The 15,386-nt window shown below is 43.6% G+C and overlaps 1 protein-coding gene and 1 long non-coding RNA gene across 6 annotated transcripts in view; one reads left to right on the plus strand and one right to left on the minus strand.

Annotated features, from left to right (window-relative positions):
• The window catches only part of Cdin1 (CDAN1 interacting nuclease 1), a 212,623-nt gene that overhangs the window by 163,767 nt on the left and 33,470 nt on the right, over nucleotides 1-15,386 (plus strand). The gene's annotated exons all lie outside the window — the stretch shown is intronic.
• LOC121140475 lies at nucleotides 6,963-10,105 on the minus strand. The gene is made up of 3 exons (XR_005877322.1): nucleotides 9,641-10,105; nucleotides 9,053-9,212; nucleotides 6,963-8,302 (listed from the first exon to the last, which is right to left on the minus strand). It is a non-coding gene; the product is annotated as an uncharacterized LOC121140475 (long non-coding RNA).

Here is a 15,386-nt window from a genome sequence, read left to right on the forward strand (position 1 = left end):
ATACAGTCTTTCTTCCTTGCTGCCACAAGCCAAAGAAAGGCAGAAATCAAGAGAAATGCTTTCACTACTGCACTTCAAGGAGGCCCTGCCATGAAGTCAAGAAGGGAAGTTCCTGACGTTGCCCCACACTGACCCTGGCAGATGCTCTGTGAGCCCCATCCCTTCGTAACACCCAGACAAAAGCGCTCAGCACTCTTTCTTGCCAGTCCAGTCACACACAACCAGCTAGATATATTCTGCCCCAAGCTGTCTCTCCTGTTCCCTTTCTACTCCAGGAGAAAGTCTCAATGACTCTGCATGGTGTTAACTGTCATTGCTGCGTACTGATATGGGAGATTGGTTTATGGACACTTAAAGGAGACTGTCACTTTCATTTGGAGCATAATGACTCTTACAAGTGGCCTTAATAAGTGTCTGTTCTGATAGCAGTTGTGGACCTGGAGTTCTTTGGACACTGAAATAGTTTTGTAACTGCTGCTGGGCTTCCAGGCTGGTCTCAGAAGCCTCTTATAACCAGTATGTACCAGTCTTCATAGAACCGACATGAGTTTCCTATCTCAGAGTAAGTTTTAAATGTTCATGCTCAAAGGGATTTGAAAGGTTAGGGTCCACCGGACAAACTGTCAGCAGAAAAATTGCCTCCCTAAATTATGAGTACCATTCACTCACGCCACTGTACATTTCTTTCTTTCTTGGTTTGGTTCTATTTTGTTTTGCTTTTGTTTCTCCAGACAAGCTCCTGGCTCTCCAGGAACTCACTCTGTAGACCAGACTGACCTCAGACTCAGAGATCTGCCCGATTCTGCCTCTGCCTCCCGAGTGCTGGGATTAAAGTTATGTACCACCATCACCCAGCCACCCTACATTTCTCAGCTCTCTTGTTCCTTGAATATTCAAGAGTTTCTTGATAAAGCATTCCTAAGAAAAACTTCTTACTTGAACATAAACCTTTTGCTGGAGGGTGGGAATCACCAACCCCTATAAATATTTAAGGCCTCTAATATACCTTTGCAAAACTGTTTGATATATAATCCAGTAATTTTCAGCAGTGTGATTCATGGAAGGCGTTCGCCTGTCCACTTCTGCCCCATGTTTCTGAACACACTCACTCAGATTACAGCCAGTTGACATTAAAACAAACAAACAAAAGTGTGGGTTCCCCCCAGAATGGCTGTGCTGTTCCTCTTGCTCCTTATGGGAGTTCAAGGCTTCAACTGAACAACTCCCTCTCATTCTGTTTCTGGAGACTCCATATCAAAAGCACATCTATGCTTCCCCCCATCATCTCACACTGCCCTCCGTGGAGTAGTGAGAAACTTCATCCAGTGCATCCCTTTGTAGAGGCAGCATCCCTTCCCATCTGTGTGTGTTTAAGAGCTTGGGAGCTCACATCGACTCCTTTGTTTTGTTTTGTGTGATAGCCACCTCAAAAATGTGCAAAGGTGGTTTGCACTCCCTAAGTTGGAAACCATCTTAAACTACATAGCATGATTCTGAGTGGTGAGAGTCTCTCATCTAACACCACATGGCCAGACACAGAATGTGCATCTCACACACACACTCTCTCTCTCTCTCTCTCTCTCTCTCTCTCTCTCTCTCTCTCTCTCTCTCTCTCTCTCTCTCTCTCTCTCTGTCACACACACACACACACCTCCCCTTCCCTACTTTTTACTGGGGTATTCTGATTTTTGACAGGTTAATAAGGCACTTGGCTCTGTCGTTTGGGGTCTTTGATGTCATGGACCAGCATGGCAACCACTTGTGACAGAGAAGACCTGATTTCCTCGTGGTGTCTGAGAAGCAAAGAAAGATTAAAAGGACGGGCTCTAAAGAGTGCCTCCAGCCGCCCACTCCTTTGACGTAACTTCCTTCTCAGTAGTGCCTCCCACCTTGATGGTTCCACCCCCTTCCACAGCACCAGAGGCTGGTGACTGAGCCACTGGGAGCCACTGTTGTAGAAAACACCATAGAGCAGTGCTTGTGGCTGGCGGAGAGGGCTGCCTTTCTGCTGTTGTTTCCTAGTGTAGGGAAGCTGCTTAGTTTCTGTCATCTTTGTGGTCTCCGACTTTGTTGTTTGCACTTCCGGTGCTGCATCCAGTGTTAGTCATTGTTTGAGACTCCCCCTCCTGTGCTTTCCTCCAGGAGTGTTGTAGTTTGGGGTCTTGTGTAATTTTAAACCCATTTTAGCTAATGGGTTTAAAGAGTATTATAATTTTGGGTTTTGTTTGACCTTAAAACCTATTTTAACTGACTTTTGTGCATCATATATATGGGTCCAGATCTCAAAAGTGTTATAATTTTAGGTTTCATGTAATCTTTAAATCCCTTGTTAGGCCGGGCATTGGTGGCGCAAGCCTTTAATCCCAGCACTCGGGAGGCAGAGGCAGGCGGATCTTTGTGAGTTCGAGGCCATCCTGGTCTACAAAGCGAGTTCCAGGAGAGCCTCCAAAACAATACAGAGAAACCCTGTCTCGGAAAAAAAAAAAAAAACCTTGTTAGATGATTTTTGGTTATCATCTATGTGTCTATTTTGATTTTTTTCCTGCATGGATCTCCAGTTTTTCCAGTACCAATACTCAGAGCCCCTCTTATATTAAAGTCTGTCTGAGGTCCACATTTCCTGTGAAATGCACTTGAATATTAGACTTGTTGAGTCAGACTAACCCTAACCCGGTCGGCCTTGGTGGCTTGCTGGAAAGGACCGCATTCCCCCAGCTGTAGAACATTTCCCTTTTGTGGAAGTGGCTTGATAGGGGCCCACAGTAACTTTGGATCTGCAGGGTTCTTGTTGTGAAAGCTGTTTTTAAGCTGACATCGCTAAATGTTTACTGTGTGTTTAGAAATGTATTAGTCATGGTGCAGACACAGAAGCAGCTGGGCCTCCTGCTCCCACCTGTTTAAACCACTGAGGCAAAGCCACCTGGAAATATTCACACCAACACCAGCCATTAATTGGACCTTTACCCTTTAGAACTCCACTTTCTTAAAATCCAGCAACAAGAACTTTGCTGTCTCCTGAAGTGGTTTCACTTAATAGGATTTGGCCTGTGTGAGTCATATGCAGGGAGCTCCAGGTCGCATGCATTGCTCAGAGATAAGAGGCAGGAGTGAAAGCACTGTGCAAAATTTGGAAGAGGAGGCTGAGGAAAGAATGGCTTCTAATTTGCTCCGTATCAAGGAGCAATTTTAAATGGCCGTTCGTGGTTTGGGAGGCCTGCTTGTGGGAATCATTGATCCACTTTCTACATAGGAAATCACCTAAGGGAGATACACTCCCAGGTGTCTTGTGCTAGGACAAATAGGAGGCTGTGGCCCAGTTCCCATCACCTGGCCTTGCTGCCTCCCTCCCCAAAGACCCCACATCCCAGGGATGTCAGGTTTCATAGGAAGTCAGAGGTTAGAAGGAGCTTCACATGAGCCACCAGATCCATGGTGCAAACTGTAAGGAGAATATTCATTGATGCCTTGAGCCTTGTGGTCTGAATGGTGTGTGAACTGTAGCCTCTGTCCTGCTGCCTCCATGGAAGAGGCTGCTGAGCAGGGAAACAGGGCAGGCAGAGCTCGGACTCTTACTGGGGCTGGTATGGGACAAAGAAGAAAGAACAAAGACATCTGAAAAAACCAAAGAACCTAGTCTTAAATGGAAGTTTCTACAAAAACCTTTGATCTATCTGTGCACATCTAAACACCAAGCTTGTCCTTCTTGCCTCAGTCATGTTCTAGATTCATCTACAATGTGCATTAGAATTAGTCTACAATGTCTACAAAAACAGCTTCACAGAGAGTAGAAGGGAGAGAGAGACTGTGAGCATGCCTGAAGCTAGACGCTCTTGCTGAGCCTTCTGAGATAGCAGGAGACTGCAGCCACCGGGAATGTCTCACTTGCCTAAACAGTGCAGGAAACATTGGTTAGCATTTCACCTTTATTGCCACACAAGGCGGTGTGTCAGTTGATGCCCTCCAAAATAACAAAAACAGAAGGTTACATGGGTACATATATTTGTTTTGAGTTAGGGTTTTTCTGTGCAGCTTAGGCTGGCCTCAAGCTTGCCATCCTCCTGCCTCAGTCTCCTAAGAGCTGAGTTTGCAGATGGGCACCACCACACTAGGTTATGTATATGCAATATGGAGGTGCTTGAGGCTGGCTCCCTGTACAGAAGCTGGCCTCTGAAACTTTATAGGGTGGACCTGCAGGCTGGGACCTCAAGCAACCTTGGAGAAGCAGAATCTCTTCTCCTCTGGGAAACATGGTTTTGTTCCCAAAACATTCAACTGATTGGATGACTCACATCCACCTGACTGTCGGTGCTCTGCCTTACTTAAAGTAAGTTCTTTGCTAATAACCAAACACTGCCATAGCCAGGACTAGATTAAAGAGTGCTTCAGTGAGTGGGCACAGTGGCTGAGACCACAGTGTGGAGTCCAGTGTCACAGACAGTTGCTGTGAGCTACTTTCTACCATGGAGGAAAGACAAGGCCCAAAGACTGAAGGGTGCTTTAATGAGAGTGACTGTCACCTGCAGGCCAGCCCAACCTTAGGTCTAACTCAAGAGAGCAGCAGGTTCCTTGGTACCTTCTGGGCACACCATCCACAGAGGGCTTCTTCCACAAGTCAGTTTCTGTCTTCTTGGGTTGTTAGAAAATGTCACCTATCTCAGAGAAAACTCATTTCCTCCCTCCTCTGTCCCTCTTCCCTTGACTTTTATCTCCCCTTCCCCCTCTCAGCTTGCCTTAGTTGCCTTTTCTGTATTTTCTGTTTAGTTATTTATCCTTTAAAACAATTATGACTTCCTGAACTAGAAATTATAAAAGGAAAGGGAACAAATGAGGAACCTAGTAGATGAAATTGTGGCTGCCTGGGTGTCTCTAATGACAGCCCTGGTTTGATGGGACAGAGAACAATCACCAGTGCAGTGAAGTGGAGAAGAGAAAAACTCATAGAAAAGGACAAAGAACAGGAAAGAGAACTCAATCTTACTGTCCTGCAAGTCTCTTCCTAGTGATGTCTATCAGTTTAAGCTTGGGCCTATAGGAATGCTGTCCAATTCCGTTAGGAATGTTCTAGTCACCTGCCAGATCAGAGCTTCTCAAACTGCTGCCCAGAAGGGCAGGGAACTCCAAAAGTCAGGCTTAAAGGAGCTCTGTCCACGAGCGGGCAGATAGAACCTCCAGACGTACCATTGGGCAGCCAGCCAGTGCAAATACTGATGCCTGAGACTCTGGGTAGTGGCAGGAAGTCACAACAGCAGTTACCTTGTGGAAGGTGGAGTGGGAGGAAACTTGAGAGCTAAGACATTCTGGATCACATTCTGGGTGACAGGACTTTTGTGTTTTCTGTTCCTTCCTAACTATGTATTTGTACCCCAACTGAAAAGGGTAACCAATAGTGATTATACAAACACATGTGCATACCCAGGCATGCTAATAACGGATCTGTTTTAGTTTTCTTTCTGTTGTTGTGATAAAACACTGACCAAAACCAACCTGGAGAGGAAAAGTGTGTTTCAGCCCACAGACAGTACTGTTCATCATTGAGGGAGGCCAGAGAAGAAACCCAGGCAGGAATCTAGAAGTAGAAATTGAAGCAGAAACCAGAAAGGATTGCTACTCACTGGTTTGCTTAGCCTGTTTTCTTAGATAAACCAGAATCACCTTCCTACAGACAGCACAGTGCACAGTGGGCTGCCCCTCCCCTCCCCTCAACCATTATTAATCAAGAAAATGCCACACAGACTTGTCTAGTGGCCAATCTGATAGATAAAATTCCAAAACTGAGGTTGCTTCTCCATTAGTGACCTCAGTTGGTGCCAAGTAGACCAAAACTGACCAGCACACTGATCCTTGTGAGATTCTGATTCATGTGGCTCAGGGCCAGCCTGGGAGTGTATTTATAAACCATCCCAGTTGATTCCCATATGCAACCAGGCCTGCAAGCCAAAGCTCTAGAAGGAGACTGGCCCATTGCTTTTAGGCAGGTTTCAAGACAGCAGTGCCTGGGTAGGGTCTCCATGGCCCAGAGGCTGGCCCCAGCTTTCACAATTTATCCTTTCATAAGGATCAAATAGGTAAAAGAGATGAGCTCACAGCAGATGACTAAATTCAGCATACCTGGGCACTAATGGTTTTTAAAGAAATCTTCCAACAGCACTTACTTCCAGGACAGAGTTGGAGACCTCCATTGGCTCTTCTATTCCAAAATTCAACACTGTTACTCTAATGCTGCTAACAATGTATGCTTTCAAAGTAGAGTATATAGTATTTGTCTGCAATTCTAAAATCCCCAAGGCTCTGAAAACCAGCTTTGAAATAAAGTAACCCCAAAACACATTTGGCAACAAAATCCAAACAGCACTCACCTTAGCCCCCTTAGAGACTTTATTTAACTGCCTTGTGGTGCAAAAAGTCCTCTGTTTAACTTTAGAAATATGAGGACACTTGGGGACAGGGTGGTTCTTTGTTCACCATGGGCATGACGTCATATGCAATATTTTTCATTTTCTAAATCTGATAAGTGTAATTCTCAAAGCCTTCTGGCCCATGAAGTTCAAATAAAGGGTTATGGCCCTGGTTTGCTTGTGTGATTCATTCCCTCAGGACCTACGCTGATCTAGGGCAATAGCCTCACCCCACGGGTCATCTGTACTCTAACCATGTCTTTGTTTGAATTATACTGACAAGTGATGACATTCACCTCAGTAGGAACCAACTCAATCCTACCTACCATGGCACCGCCATGCCTGGCCCTCAGCTTGGCACAGTGAGGCTCCAGGAAACTCATGTTGAGGGAACACAGGGATGGATCATATGCTGCTTCCTCTAGCTTCAAGCTCAGAGAGTAGCCCTTTTCAGTCATTTCCCTAAATGCTGGGAGCACACTGGTGACATCTATGTGACTAGGTCACTGAATTCTGAAAGGATTAAGTTGAAGGAGGAAAGACACAACTTTAGAGAGAGTAGGTTGATTTCTAGTAGGAAAGAAAACTTCTTTGACCCCAAAAGTAGGGTAATGTTTGGATTTCAATGATGCATCCTTTTCGTGACTTCCATATTGGATGACACACCTCGAGATCTGGGATTCAGGCTCATTTCATTGTAACATAAATGAGGAGCATTCTAAACCCAGGAAACATCACTAAACTCAAAAGAAGGAATGAAGTCATTCCAAGCAGAAAAAGACCAAGTGATGCAAACAAAATCAGAACATGGAAATGCTAAAAGGAATGGGTACATTAGAGAACCATTCCCTGTCCTGTATGTCAGACACTGGTGTCCCATAGGTGGGATGTAGTGGTAAGAGAGAAAAGGGAGTATCCTGGGAAGCAAGGTCCCCAGACTCACACCTGGATGAGAAGCTTGGACTTGGCCATCTGTAGATATGTGTCACAGAGGTTAATAATAAGCCTGGCATCAGAATCCACTTGACAGGTGAGCCTTTCAGGCCTCCAGCGAGGGGAAAACCATCTGCCTGTCCAGGTTCTGTGGTCTCAGCTGCTGTTCTCAGGTTGTTTAGGAACCTTGAAAAATGGCTATCTGTTCCACTCCTTACCATCTCCTGTCCTTGGTGCCTCTGGAACTTTGCCTTCTCCACACCAGAAGCACAGCGTGGCTTGAGATCCACTGAGTTAGAACGGGAAGGGCTTCTAACTTGTCTCTAGAAGTGGCTGCTATGCAGCACAAAGAAGTGCGGACATGTCCTCTGGGTACTTGGATCAAGGGCCCTCCTGCAACAAGCATACCCTGCCCTCCCTGTACCTGGCCAACATGCGTATGATCTGTGGACAAGGGAGGCTCAGCTGCAGCCAAAGGCACCTGCAAACTGGGGATTTCACTTTGTGTCTTCATCCACTTCTCTCCAAAGGATAACAACTGAAAACCGCTGAACTCAAACAGAAGTTCCTTTTCTCTGGTTTGTTGTTTTGTTTGTTTTCAGATTAGGAACTGTTTGGAGGCAGTGTTGGCACTGTGGGTTTGTCATGCACAACTTGGAAGTGAATGCAGAATGTTGATCTTCACTGGCCCCAGGCATCCTAAGATAAATTGAACCAAAATTTTAACTTAAATTTCCATAAAAAGTTCTCCCCAGAAGAGTTGTCACATTTTTGTGTTTTTTCCTTGTCAAAAAAAAAAAAGGGAAGGTGCTGGGTGCTCTTGGGGGTTCTCCTTGGTTTCTCAAAGTCTGATTCTGCTTTGATTTGTGGTTTTGTTGGAGAATCGTTCTGAGTTTGGCCCTTGTTAGATTTGTGACTCGTGGGCTTGCTAAGCTATGCTCCATGGGGACATCTTGCATTTCAAGCACTGATTTCTAGAAAAAAACAAAGAAGCAGAAAGAAAGTAAATCCACTCCTTATCTGAGTCTGGTTTTCTCAGTTCCTGCTGATGGCTGGGGTTAAACTGTCCATTTGACAACTTGTAAAGCTCTTTATCTTACACAGCAAGAAAAATCAATGCCAAATTATCTCAAGAATATTATTGATGACCTAAGTGTCATTTTCTGTTTTTATTACTTCTCATTGTATTTGGCTTGTAATTCAAACCACTTTCTAATTAATTTGATTTGGCTCAGTTGGAACAGAAAAAGCTAACTATCTAATAGGTGGCACATGTCTCAGAGAAACCTACAAGTTCCTTATTTCCCCAAGATCAATCACCCATGAAATAACTTACCAAACTTTTGTTTTTCTAGCAAATTCTCAAGAAATACAATAAAATTAAATTTGTGTAGTCCAAAGAAGTGGCAAGAAACATGAACGAGCAGTAGTGACCCAAAAGTCTGGCTTTATCTGCTCTAATCTCTCTTCTAGTTGTTAAAATATCCTGAGGCACTCGATCAGGTTGCATTTTAATTTCAAAGCCATGTGTTGTGCTAGCAAAGCGCACATGTTCCTGATTTGAACCCCGGCTGTTAAGCAGAACTCTGGGCTGGCCCGGACAGGGTCTCCAGAAGGTCAAAGGCCTAGAGTCTACATCTTGGCTAGCTCTCACCCGTGAGGAAACCAGAAGCCTGGGTCAGGACACCAATGCCTGTAACAGGCCCTGATTAGATTAGACCTACCTCTATCAACTACACAGAGCGTGCGCTTAACCTTTTGACTCCAGAGTTGGATGCATCTTTATTCTTCAAACAAAAAGGTGGATGTTATTCTACCGAAGTCTTGGTCCAAGAGCAGGGAGGTAGAGCATACAGCTTTGTCGTTTCCCCTACTGCCACATTTCTGTAGGGACAGTGGTACAATGCATGTTAATGAGTATTTTAGCTGCTTTCCAATCCATAAGCTTGATATCTACAGAAAACTACTTTTTAATTGTGTTTTTTCTTCACTTTTGAATGAGAGTTTAATATTCTCCTTTGACCTCCATCTACAGTTACCTATTCCCTTTATGTAATTGTTCATTCACTTGTGGAAAGAGCAGTAACTACCCTGAGAAATTTAATTTCTTTGTATTCCTCCAAGTGTGTGGCTTAAATAGTACTTCTAACATTATTTCACTTACTCATAATATACTCCTGAGGAATTAACTCCTGAGCTTCTAACAACATAGGGTACTGTCATTCTAGAAGCACATTTTCAAATTCAGTTCTTCCTGTTCTCCTGAGGAGACTGGCCAAGTGTGTGACATGCAGGGTACTCTTCAGCCTTACCTTCCAGGTTGAACCTCGTCCTGGTATGTCTGTGTCCCTTTGGTGTCTATGGGCGGACTCAAGGGCAGTGGTGGTGGTGACAGACCAGTCCTTGGAGAAGGATCGGACTCCTAAATGGGGTTTGGATCACTTATTTTGTAGTCTTCTCTGGAGACCTGTCTTGGAAGCAGAAAGCAGCTGTGCCCTCTTGAAACAATTGAGTTTCTGCTTTAATTCTCCATCCAGGTCCTCGTCTTCAGCCGCGAATGGCTGAAACAGTATTTTTGTCTTTAATCATGCACTCGCTCTAGCCTTCAAGATGAAATCATTCCTTCTGTTGAAGGATGTTTTTCCTACTGTTGCTTTGTTTCTGCTGTGCATGTAGTCAGTTAATCAGCCCATTTCATGTGACATTTACTGACTCCTGGCCCAGAATGCAGGTTTGAAGGGGGAAAGGCAGCAAAGACCCTTCAGGAGAAATAATTCTTTCCCTGAATAAAGGAAAGATAAAATGAGCTCATTTTAATTATATTAAAAGTAGTTGTCAGTCACCCCAACATAGTGCTCTCTCTCATATTTTTTCTTCCTCACTTAAATGAAATCAAAATCTTAGAGAATTTTGAAACTTTTCTAAAACATGAGAAAGGCTGCTTTGCCAATTCACTTTCATTTAGGGGTAATTTTTAAATTTTCTGTTACATTTGTAAACTTAGAATTTCAAAAACTACTTCCTGAAGTGATATTTTTATCATTTTGTCTCAATATTTTGGATGCCACATTCTACATCTTGACATTATAATATTTTAAAAATTATTCTGAATTTGATGTTTACCAGGAAAAAGACTCACCAGCAGAGATCGTCATTATCTTGTGATAAGACATGTTTGTAGTAGTGTTCAATTTACTGAATTTGAACTTGATAGATCAGTTAGTCCCACTGACTGAGCCCTACATGTGACTAGAGTAAAGACATTCTGACAGTTATGGCTAAGATTAGCAACAGGGTAGGGAGATGGCACAGTAGGGAAAGTGACTGCCACACAAACATGAGGACCCAAGTTTGAATCCCCAGAAACCATGTAAAAAGCAGGAGGTTGTAGCACATGGCCAGAATCCCAGCACCAAGAGGCTGAGAAAAGAGGATGCCTAGATCATCTGAAGGATGCCAAACTAGCCAAATGGTGAGCTCCAGGCCAGGGAGAGACCCTGCCTCAAACACTAAGGTAGAAGAGCTATGTGTGGTGGTGAACACCTTTAATCCTAGCATTAAGGAGGCAAAGGCAGATAGATCTCTGTCATCAGTGCCACCATGGTCTACACAGCAAATTCCAAGCCAGCCAGAGCTACACGTAAGACCCTGCTCCACTCTCCCACCCCACCCCAAAAAAAAGTAGAGGTGATAACTCGATGGCTCACCTGTCTGGTGAGGACCTAAACTTTACTTATAGTACTGAACTTTCAAATAAAAGGGAGTGGGGGCAACTGAGAAAGATACTCAGTTGTCGGCTTCTGGCTTCCACATAGGCACACACCTGCTTACACACGGGTACACACACACACAAATGAATATCAGTATATAGTGGTGTGTGTGTGTGTAGTATTTTAGCAGTTTTCTCAATTCTGTAGCTTAACAACGTCCAATCACCTCATTTCCTCCCTTCAGTCATCCTGAGTCAGACACACCCTTCCGGAGTTGTTCCTGATTGACTTTTAGAGCTGAAAGCAGCAGTCCAATCGCCATTCTTGCCCTCCCCTGTTTTTCAGAAGCCTATTTTGAAATTTGGGGTTGCCAGCTCTCCAGCCCTCAAGACCATAACGTCTTAGCTGATATCACATCAATATTCAGAAACCATTTAATGTGTAGCTGTTATATACCAGACTGTCTTGTAGACAGTGTTTCTGCAGCTCAGTGTGTACTAAGTTGATTGGTAGATTTGATTGATAATTACCATACTAGGGATTTAGCACTAAAATTAGAATTCTCAGGAAAGCTTGGTTCAGCAGTTAAAATCACTGGTTGTTCTTCTAGTGGACATGGATTCAATTCCCAGCATCCACATGGTGGCTCACAATCATGTGTAACTTCAATTCCAGGGGATCTGACTCCCTGCTCTAACCTCTGCAGGCACCAGGCATGCATGTGGTTCACATACATACATGCAGGCAAAACACCTATACACATAAAAATAAACAGAATCTTGCCGGGTGGTGGTGGCGCACGCCTTTAATCCCAGCACTGGGGAGGCAGAGGCAGGCGGATCTCTGTGAGTTTGAGGCTGGGCTTGACCAACAGCCTCCAAAACAATACAGAGAAACCCTGTCTCATAAAAACAAAAATAAAAATAAAAAATAAATAAACAGAATCTTTTTTAAAAAGTAACTAAGTTCTGTCTTTTTTGTAGAAAGTTTTCATGCCTTGTGGAGAGAATACAGTGTTCTGTCTACTCAGGAATGTGATTCTGCATACCAAATACCAAGTTACCATAAGCCTGGCTTGGCCTGACTTTATGTCCTCTAACATCCTTCTGTATACATTTCTAGAGCTGGCAGCTTTCCTTGCTTCTCTTCACTGCTGTTAGAAAGCTCTGAGCAGATAGACCTCCAGAGACGTCTCAGGGGGACACCCCAAGAAGTTAGGAAAAAGTGAAGGGCCTAACCTGGGAGACAGCCGGAGACAGTGGAGACAGGCCAGGGGGATCTGCCTCTCATGATGGTGTATGGATGTATGGAATTGAAACTCCTTCTCGTTATCGTTTCACACTCGGCCAACAACTTTCCTTCCCATGTTACCTCTAAAATAGTTTAATACAGCTCCCTTCTTCAATCGTATTCTCAGCAATTGCTTCATTCTTCCCCTTGCATTTATCCCAGGGAAGAGGGATATGAGACTTGATTGTGAAATGTTTCTAAGAACTAATCAATAGCAACTTGAGGTTCTCCAGTTTAATTTATATGTATTTATCTTGGAAGATAGTACACATCTCTCTAGCATGCAGTTCTGTAGTTGTTTGGATGTTGGCAGGTTTTTCTGGGTGGGAGTGGAGGAAGTTGTATTTTTAGTTGTCATGATTCACTTTGTAAATGTGAACTCACTAGTCTGTTCTCCAGTTGATTTACTGCATATGGAATCAACTCACTCTAAGTACACCCTACAATTTCAGTAGTTTACAAAACCCATAAAAATAACAAAATGCTGAAATAAATATTTAAGATTCCTTTTCTGCATCGTGCTAAAGATATGATGAGAATAACTTTCAAAAGAAAGTATTTGCACTTGAGGAATTCAGGTAAAAGTCATGGAGCTATAATTAAAAACAGAGTGATGGGGGCCAAGTAAAATTGGGGGGAAGGTAGTTAAATTTTACTATGTGTCTTATTTTTATCTTGGATCCACTTGCACAGAGTTAGACGTGACGGAGTACCAAGTGCAGCATATGTTGTCATTTTACAATCAGTCTCTGTGTTTGAGTTCGGCGTGTCTGCCGTGTGGCTCTGTGCCACACGTGCTGCGTCAGGGCCCTTCTCAACACAAGGCTGGGGACAAATCAGGACCAAATGAGTAGAGTTCCCCAAATGAGTGCCCTTTTGCTATCTGTCTTCTAGATGCTTCTCCAGCAGACATGATGCCTTACTCTTGCACACGGGCTGCTTCTCCTCACAAAAGCCATCTCACAACCCAGCCTCTGCCGGATGCTAGCTTCTTCTGTCCCCCATGGAGTCTTTTCCATAAGCCAGGCCTGAAAGGGTTAGCTCATTGCTTCTCCATATTGCCTACTCCTCAGAAGTAATGCAGCAGCTTCTTCAAATACAGCTTACTAGGCTCTCACAGACCTACTAATCAAACGATGTCTGAGGCCTAGAGAAATGAATTTTATTTGTCTCTTCAACCTGTTCTTAGATAGGTGCCTGCCATCGGTTTGGTGGAGCCATTGATGTGATGAGGAAAGAACCAATAATTCTGGAGGCTATTGTACCCAAGTTCAAATAAACACCAGTGTTTATTGAACTTCACAGTGGTAGCCTCTTTGGCAAAGATGTTGGAGAAAAGAATGGCATGAAGGTTTAGAAAACAGCCAGTTCACATGGTACCTCAGGTAGTCTGGATCCAAGCATCTGAAAATGGTCCAGTGGAACAGACCGGTTCCCTGAGTGTGTTAGCCAGCTTTGTGTACTGTGGTTCTCTGGAGCACCAGCAGGTTTCTTCTCCCCCTCAAGTGAGTTGTCTGTTTTTTATCTGGAACCGTCCATCATCATTTATGTTTAGAATCTCTCCAGATAGAGAGTGTCTCAGTTTCCTGCACATTGAAGTGCTTTATCCCACTCCCTGGGAACCCGCAGGCCACTCTGCCAGGGAAGCAGATGTGTCCATCAAGATCTTCACATCTCACTCTGCTCCTTCAAGTCCAATCCCCCAGTTTCATGCCAAGCTCTGTAGCAGACCACCTGCTGCTGCCTCTCCCCACTTGCTGCCTCCATTCCAAGGGAAGTACTCAGATCATAGTGAAACATCATGCTTTCTCCTTCCTGTGAACCCCTGCCTAGCTATCCCATCCCTAAGTATCAAATCCCAATACCTAGGCAAACATTTTACCTGTTGTTTGCAGTAACCACACCTGAGGATCTCAGAAGCATTTCCTAACACACAATATACAGCTACTACACTCTCCTAAGGAGCAGAGTGGGCAACAGAAACCAAGGGGCAAAACACCCACTGAAATAAACATGACCAGGTATCAGAACCTAGAATTACAATCTTCATCTTCCCAAACCCAGATACCTAGACACCAGCATTAAAAAATAATAATAAATAAATAAATAAATAAATAAATAAATAACAGCCAGGACATTATGTCTTTGCTAGAGCCCAGCAACCCTATTACAACAGGGCCTGAGTATTGTAGCATAGCAATAGAATTAGTAAAGAAAAGCCAAATTGAAGGGAATCTGGAAATGAAAAATTTAGGAATGTGAACAGGAACCTCAGAGGCAAGCCTCACCAACAGAATCCAAGAAAAGGAAGGGAGAACCTAATGCATTGAAGATACAATAGAAGAGTAACTGGATACCTCAAAGAAATTGATAAATATTAAAAAAAAATCCTGGCACAAAACATCCAAGAAATTTGGGATACTGTGAAAAGACCAAAGCCAAGAATAATAGGAATAGAGGAAAAGAAGAAAATCCTAGGTCAAAGGCATAGAAAATATTTTCACGACACTCATAAAAGAAAATTTCCCTAACCTAAAAGAGGAGAAGCCTATCAAGGTACAAGATGCTTACAGAATACCAAATAGACTAGACCAGAAAAGAAAATCTCCTTGGCACATAATATTCAAAACACTAAATGTACAGAACAAAGAGAATGTTAAAAGATGCAAGGGGGAGAGACCAAGAAACGTATAAAGACAGACCTATTAGAATAACTTCTGATTTCTCAGTGGAGACTCTAAAAACCAGAGGAGCCTGGACAGATGTTCTACAAGTTCAAAGAGACCGCAGATGCCATCCAGCCCAGTCTACTATATCTTGCAAATCACTATAGATGGAGAAAATAAGACATTCCAACACTCAGGAGGCAGAGGGAAGTGGATCTCTGTGAGTTCAAGGCCAGCCTGATCTACAAAGAGAGTTCCAGGACAGCCAGAACTGTACACAGAGAAACCCTGTCTCGTATATTAATTAACTAATTAATTAAACCAAATTTAAACAATATCTACAAATCTAACCCTACAGAGGGTGCTAGAAGGAAAACTCTAACCTAATGAGG

The sequence above is a fragment of the Mesocricetus auratus genome, unplaced genomic scaffold (genome assembly GCF_017639785.1).
Source record: "Mesocricetus auratus isolate SY011 unplaced genomic scaffold, BCM_Maur_2.0 Super-Scaffold_100004, whole genome shotgun sequence".
In the NCBI taxonomy this organism is placed as follows: domain Eukaryota; kingdom Metazoa; phylum Chordata; class Mammalia; order Rodentia; family Cricetidae; genus Mesocricetus; species Mesocricetus auratus.